This window comes from Galeopterus variegatus, unplaced genomic scaffold (assembly GCF_000696425.1).
Source record: "Galeopterus variegatus unplaced genomic scaffold, G_variegatus-3.0.2 Scaffold1198, whole genome shotgun sequence".
Classification (NCBI taxonomy): Eukaryota; Metazoa; Chordata; class Mammalia; order Dermoptera; family Cynocephalidae; genus Galeopterus; species Galeopterus variegatus.
In genome coordinates this window covers 311705-320205 of record NW_007727309.1, presented here as the reverse complement: position 1 = coordinate 320205, position 8501 = coordinate 311705, and positions in this window count along the sequence as shown.

Genomic DNA, 8501 nt, shown 5'->3' with positions numbered 1-8501 from the left:
TGACAATAATTGTATCCATTTATGATATTTAGTGTGATGTTTCAGTACATGTATACTTTGTGGAATGATTAAATCAGGTTAATTAACTTATCCATCACTTCAAATATTTACTGTTTCTTTGTGGTGAGAACATTTAAAATCCATGTTATTAGCTATTTTGAAATATATGTTGTTATTAACTATAGTCATCATGCTGTATAATAGATCACCAAACCTATTTCTACTGCCTTGCTGAAACTTTGTAGTCTTTGGCTAACATCTCCTCTTTCTCAGTCTACCCCCTTCCATCCCAGCTTCTCCTAACACCATTCTATTTTCTACTTCTGTGAGTTTGACTTTTTTAGATTCCATGTATAAGGAGATCATGCAGGATTTGTCTCTTCGTGCCCAGTTTGTTTCACTTAATGTAATAGCCTAACACCATTCTACTCTCTACTTCTGTGAGTTTGACTTTTTTAGATTCTGTGTATAAGGAGATCATGCAGGATTTGTCTCTTCGTGCCCAGTTTGTTTCACTTAATGTAATATCCTGTAGGTCCATCAATGTTGTCACAAATGATGGAGTGTCCTGTTTTTAAAGACTGAATAGTATTCCATTGTGTATATATGCCACATTATTTAATCCATTTATCCATTGATAAGAAACCTCCATTCTCAACAAACAGCTTATAAAGTTATTTCTGCCCCCAATACCTCCAGAGATCGGAATTAAACATAGTCCAACAAGAATGGGAAGTATTTTCCCTCATTCATCTGTATCATTTCCATCCTTTGAACAGGACTCCCTGCTTACCCAATTCTATTTAAACCAATAGACATTCCTTGAATATCTACTATCCATTTAAATTTTTTGTGCACCTAGCTCTGGTATGGCACTGTAGTCATCCTGTGGGTGATTTCAAACCAATAATAGATAAGGTTGTAATAGTATCAACAAATCACAAAATAACACTTCTGAGTTGCTGATATCTATTTTAATCCCCATAACAGTAGCATGAAGTAGATGTCATTGTCTCAGAGTTTCAGAGGAAAAAACCAGGGTGCAGAGTTCTTGCGGTTTCCCTGGGATCCCACCATAAGTAAAGGGCGGAGCTTATGTTTTCTGACCCCAAACAAAATACTTTTCCCTTGATATTGTAGTCACCTCTAGACTAGGTCCCTTCCCTCCCTCAAGTAGCAATCGAGTGGAAGGAAAAATATTATAATTCAGAATATAAGAAGTATTTTAAATGACATTCCAAGAATGTACTGAGTTGGTGTGCTAAAGAGAGTATTTTATTTTTTAGCCTTGGGATCAGGAAAAAGCTGCATGAAAAAGTATTTCGGGTTGGACTGTAAAAAAAGATGTATAGAATTTCAGCAGGTATAAATGGAATGAAGTGAAAATACAGCTGGGTGAAGAGCAGTATAAGCCAAAACATAAAGTCAGGAACTTAATACTCTTGTTCAGAAAATGGCAAACATTTATTTAATAGACAGAATGTGGCAGCATTTATAGAAGCAAGTGGTGGTAGAAACTAATGCTACAAAGTTATATCAGATCATAGAGGTAAAGAATCTTGAATTATTTAAAAGATGTTTCTTTAAGTTTGGACTTTATTTGATAAGCAGTGATATAAGTTTGAAGCAGGAGAGTGGCACATGAAGGTAATGATTTTATCCTGGCAATACTTTCATTGAAGAGGGAAGGTTATGGGCAGGGGTCCAGTTAGGGCACCTCAGGATGTGTCCAGATAAACAACCAGGGTAGTAGAAATGAAAAACAGAAATGATTTTATCCTGGCAATACTTTCATTGAAGAGGGAAGGTTATGGGCAGGGGTGCAGTTAGGGCACCTCAGGATGTGTCCAGATAAACAACCAGGGTAGTAGAAATGAAAAACAGAGCGACATTTTAAAGATGAGCTGTGCAGGAGGTGCCTGGAGGTGTGGTAGTGAGCAGGGTGAATTTAAAGTTGACCTTGAGGATTCAGGCTTGTTCCTGGAGAGTAATGACCCCAGAGACAGAGAGGCAAGGAAGGCAGCAGTGGGAGGAGATGATCAGTTCAGTCTGGGATATGTTGCCTGCGGATGCTAACAGGGTATTTAATCAAAAATATCTTTCCTTACTAAGGTGGAAAGGTTTCCCCTGCTTACTCAACTTTAAAATGATTTCTGCCTGTTCAAACTCATTTTGGACTCTCATCTAAGCTACAGAATTGGAATATTGGTCAGCACCATAATCACTATGGAGCTTTTCTCATCAGGCTGATATCCAAAACTAAGTCCTGAGTATTACTAAGATGTCACCTGGTGACTAATGTGCACCAAAGGCAGACCCCACTCCCATGGGCCTCACATCCTCTGTTTCTGGATGCTCTCCATGTCTTGCTATCTTAGTTATGACTGACTTCAACTTCTGGCAACAGGAAACTTGACCAGCAGTGACTAAGGAGGGGATGCATTTTCTCACTTAAGAATTCTGGAGTCTGGAGAGGAGACAACTGCTTGATTGGGCTCATATCATAACATATCTGACAAGATCAGAGTCAGCTTCTCAGTTCCTTCTTTGGCTTTCCCCTCATACTTGCTACCTTACAGTCACAACACAGCTGCTGCAGCTCCAAGTATCCCATCCATAACAAAGGAGGAAGGGAAAGCTGCTGGACCAGCTGAGTCTTCCTCTTTTATCATGAATAGAATAAGCATTTCCAGAGCCTCTAGAAGACTTTCTTGTTCATCTCCTGGTCCAGATCTGTGCCCCATGGACACTTAGAGTTGCCAAGGAAGTTAGACTGGTCACATTGCCAACCCTAGCAAGGAGTAAGAGGGGGATGGATATTGACAATGTCTGTAGTAGTTGCCTTTTCTGCTACACTATAAAGACTTTGAAGGTAGGGACCATGCACTGTCAGGCCCTACAATGTCCATGTTGTGCCACACCCTTCTCACCTGGCACATTGCTGGGCATATGAAGACCCAGGATTGGGAGGATTTGAGGGACAACTCCTTGCCTAGTGTGCTAAGCACCTTCTTTTGTCTTTTGGTTCCTCTGAGCAGTGTTCAGAGTGTGAAAGCCTCTTTCTCTATGTTGGGGAGGCACCTTTTTCAGCACCTCTAAAAATAAGAAAAAAAAAAGAAAGTAAAAGACTACACACTGGATGCTGGGAGGAAATCTATGCTGCTGTAAAAATAGAATAGGGCCCGAGTGCATTCTTTAGTAATGAATGCATGAAAAGAAGCTTCTTAAATTATGAATGTGGCTTTTCTTCTTTATTACTCAGTAAGCCTGTTTTATTGATTTCTGTTTATTTCCAATCACCTAGGAGAGGCTGTGTTGCTTAGAGATCTTGATCCCTAAAAGTTTGTCATTAAAGCTACTCTGCTGTATTTAGTTGTTTATTTTTTGCTCAAAGTGATTGAATCAATACATAGACAAACAAAACACTTTTTTCTTTGCTCCCTTGAAGACTGAGGGAAAAAAATACAGAAAAGCTAAATAAAGATGCTCAGATTAAAAAGAAAAAGTCCTGGGAAATGACATATCGATTTCTTTCAAAAAGGCAGAGTGTAAATTAAAAATATTCTTCTGACACAGTTTTTATACATGCCACTGACTCATTGGAGTTGGTGCTTATTGACATTTATTTCCTAGAGGACCAGGGAGAAAGGCAGCCCACTTTTCCCAAGATCAGCTGACTTGAAAAGTTTTCAGAGGCAAGTTTGCCTTAAAGCCACTGCTAGCAAAGGTTCTTGATTCTGTATGATCAGTTCTGGATTCTGGTTTGGCCATCCACCATACTACCTCTGTGTGTAAGGACACTGCAATTTTTTTTTCCAGAAATCTATATGATCACCGTTCATTTTTAAAGCAGTTGCATTGAACCCAGAATTCTCAGAACTTGAAAGAAGTGGAAATAAACGAGGGCCATGGCATTATTAAGGACAATTCCCTGGAATATTATTGAACAGTGACCTAGGAAGATACAAAGGGGAGTGAAGCTGGGGGCATGGACGTTAGAAGATACACACCAGTGTCAGAATGGGGGTGCTGTTTCTCCTAAAGTACTTTTGAGAAAATAAAGCTGGTTAAGACCCATAATCATAAAGCTAAAGGTGGAGCACAAGGGACCCAGTTTCAGGGATGTAAACTGTTTGTCATAATTTAAGTTTGTGAAAACCATGTCATGCTTCTTTGGCCTGTTCAAAAACATTTTGCAGAAATGTTCTCAGGAGTGGCTACATAATTTGTGGCAAAATAAAACGAAGGTGTGCTGTTCAAAAAGTGGGAAAAAAGTATTGTTAAAAGAACTAAAATATAAAGTTTTTTTTTTCTTCAACAGCTTCTCAACTTGTCTTGCTTTTTGATTTGCTATTTAATGCCATTTCAAGTAAAGAAAAATTAATTCTTTAAAATTTTTATCATGAATATTATCATTCATCTTTATATTGCACAGGTCAGACTTCAGTCCAAATATAAGAGCATTCAACTCAAATGCAGAATCAGCAAAATTATACAATTTGTGTTTCATAGCTCATATGTGCTTATGTATTTTGTTCTTACCAGAAGGGTGGAAAAGATGCCCCAAACTAACTTACTGGCTTTTGTTTCACTTTATAATGTATGCACATTCGACCAACACTCTCTACCTCCAACTTACTAATGAAGGAGATAGGACTTAAAAAAAGATAAATTGCCTTATCTTTCCCTTTCCTTCTATGCCGTTATTTTTCGTATAAGTGGTTGGCTAATACAGAGAAGTAAAAAGGGCTGTGGTAGGTTCCTTGATTGTTTGTGTTTCTTAGAACACCGTTGCCTTCTCTCTGCTTTCTAACCAACTTCTGGTTCAAAAGGAGAACGTGGCCTATTGGGGCTGTGAGGGCTCCCACTTGGTAGATGTAACACGCTTACCTGTTACACCAAGGACATGATACAGAACCCCAAGAGAGGGAAATGCAAAGGTGGTCAGCTTTGGACAGAGAAGACAATATCAACCTCCCAAGGAGAAATATCAGAGGATGAATTCAGATACACTGCTTGATTCCACTTACTCCCATTCATGGTGGGTCCACAGAATCCTGTGCTCATCAGGCATCAGGGGTACTCTGTGTGAATGGGGTGGCAAAGAACGGGGATGTGAACACACACACAGTGCATATCTCCTCCACGCACGCACACACGCTCCATTGTCCCACTCAGTGTCACTTACAAAACACTCAATCAAAGATAAAATGATTAAGACTTTCCAGCCAGTGAGAGCAGAGTGTTAAACCCAGCACAGGGTCCTCGTGAGCACAGAGCCCCATGTGACTGCATGGCCCTCATGCCTGTGTTTGAACCCACCGTATTTCCAACACCTGTTTTGACAGCGAATGAATGCTGTTGCTTATGAACAAGAACAGAAAAAAATTGTTAGCCTCACTGTCCAGCAGAAACCTTCCCACATAGAAGTTCTGTTGTGTTTGCTTTTTGTAAATTATTTTGAATCATTATCTAGGACGGGGCTAGCCATTTCATACTCATTGCCACCAGGGAATGAAGAAGTGACTTCTGGAGGGTAAGTGCGCCCATCGAGTTTCCTGAATTTCTCATTCAACAGTATGTGGAGATATTCCCTAACTTGAGACTTATTATAAAAAGCAAACAGCTTTATTTGAATCCATCCTCCAATCTTTCCCTATGGGAGGTTGCCATCATCTTCTAGACATGAGTAACTAGGGATAAATTCTCAATCCAAAACTAACCTCCTTTGCATTTTTCCTCTCTTGGGGTTTCACATCATATTCTCCAATTGACCCACATTTTTCCCTTATAGTTGTCACTCAAACTTGCTGGCTGCAGATCACCTGTAATTTTCTTAGTATTTTATTAAGTCCAGTTTCAAATGCACAAATCTTGCTTTAATGGCTGTTATTGCTGGAACACCTATATGTGTCTTTTCTAACACTACATTACATGGCTGAGTGGAAGATGTTCTTTTCAGTGTGATGAAAAAATGATAAGCTTGTATTTTTATCAGTTGTGTTTTATATTCAATTTACTGCACTTGATTTTGGGGGGTATGTTTTCTGGGCTGCATGATAAATTCCAGGCTGTACTAATATGCACTTTCTTCTTGTGTTTCCCTGCCATCTTCTCAGCGCTGCATCTCTTTCTTAGTTTCTTGTTTGCTGACCATGAACCTCTTAGTCATGCCTAGTTTTCTAAGGTAGCTGTTCTCAACTCTCTTTTATATCAACAGATCTAGCAGATGTTCTCGTGCATTGCACACTCCTTTCAGTAAAAGTGGCCTACTATCAATAAAGTAAGCATTAGGTTATTTTTAATACTCAATAATTTTTTTGCTGCTCCACCCCTTTCTCTCTTGCTCACCTAACATACCTCGATTCATCATGAGACCAAAGACTGAGAACCACCACAACATGCTCTGGGCTACTTGGCTACCTGAAATTTTTTTCAGAGTCTCTGACCAATATCCACACTGTCCTTCCAGCCAGAACTGGCTTTATCCTGCTCTTTCTCACAACTACTTTTTCTCTTCTGACGTCTGGGTCTTATTAAGTCTTCTAAGCTGTGTTCTCAACCTGCCAAGAAGGGCTGTTTCTCCTATAGTGGGTGATGAGCTGAGGCTATAAAGATACACTGCCAAGAGAAAGAACATCCCACAAGGAAATAAAATTTAATTTTTCCTGTTTTCTTTTCAAAAACCCATTCCTTCTTCTTGAACTGTAGAGTAAGAAATAATATGGAGTAAGACATGATATCAACATCTTTGGCTCAAAAACACAATGGTGCTCTCAGTGATGGAAATTTTTTTCAGGATTTTATACTATCCATTAAGGGACACAAAGAGTAATTACAATTTGTAGTGATGAACCTACTAATAATATTGATTTGATCATCACATAGTGTACACAAATACTGATAGCAATTCTGTACCCCATAAATATGTAAAATCAATCATGTTTAAATTCAATAAGAAAATAAATAAAAGTAAATAAATTTTGCAAAAAAGAAACTTTTGTTCAGGATTTTATACTATCCATTAAGTGCTACCTACATCACTACTTGTAGGTCACATTAATATTTGGCTTTGGTCACTTGCTTTGGTCCAATTCAATAAGAAAATAAATAAAAGTAAATAAATTTTGCAGAAAAGAAACTTTTGTTCAGGATTTTATACTATCCATTAACTGCTACCTACATCACTACTTGTAGGTCACATTAATATTTGGCTTTGGTCACTTGCTTTGGTCACTCCTTAAAAATAGACACTTGATTTTATTTATAACACTGGAATTAAGAGCTCACTTAGAAAGGAAATCCTACCTTGAATAAAAAAGGAGAAAGGGAGGAAGGAAGAAATGGAAGGAGGGAGGGAAGCAAGAAAGGAAAAAAAGTAGATCAAGTTTATGGAGGTTTAGCTAAAATCTTGGCATTCCTTTATAACAATTAGATCCTAAATACTCAGAACAAGGGTGGTGGTGAAAAACCAAAAGAGTTTACAGTGGACACACAGCCAAGCCTTTCTTATTAGCAGTCCTAGAAAGAACTGCACCACTAAGGAAAACAGCCATCAGAGCCAGACCTTTATGTGTATATAATCAATAGCCACCCAATCATGATTCCTCGAGATGGTGTGGGTTGGATGGGTGATTTTATTTTATTTTATTTTTTTTCCCTCTGACTCCTAAATAATATGTAATTTCTCCAGGCCAAGAAATAAATTGAAAGGATTTAGAGGGATTTGCTTATCAGTGGAACACCACGTAGCCTTACATTCCTCCTGCTTTTGGGAAGGTACATTGAAGTTTGGTTAATCTTCTGTGGTTCAATACTCCTCTTCCCTCTGTCAGGCTGCCTTGAACAACAGATAGATTAATCCCCTTTCCACCCACTCTCCTCTCCTTCCTCCCTCCCCTGTCTCTTGATCCACCCTTCCCTTTTTGAGCAAATGGAAGAAAAATCTTAAAAGTGAAAAGGAAAGGAAAAAAAATGCTGCACCACATTTATTTATATAATCCTAGAAAACCTCAAGGATAGAAATAAAGGACCCCTATCCTTGGCACAAAATTTGGCTGAGCTTAGCTTGGTTTTTCTATGTTAGTTAAATCTTGAGTCTTGAGTCTGAAAAATAATTTTCTTAAAGGCTAGCTAATTGATTAGAATGTGTTATTTTAAATCTTTTCTTTCTTTTTTTCTTTTCTTTTTTTTTTTTTTTTTTTTATTCTGCACCAGTACATGCATTGTGGAAAGAAGAACGTACAGGCTATGAGGGTGGACAGAGTTCTTAGTGAAGTGGTACTATTTGCTTGAATTCCTGTATAATCTGCTGTCTTCAGTGACAATTGATACCTACACAATTCTTGTTGCAATGGGTATCACTTATGAATGTCACATTAATTTTAAGGTTCTGTAGCTAATGGCGTAGCAACTAATCAGTGTTTTCTGGTTTGACCTGGCTCCAATCCCAGTAGTTTATGAACTCCATGTGCACAGAGAGTGAGTCTGTCCAGCCTCCA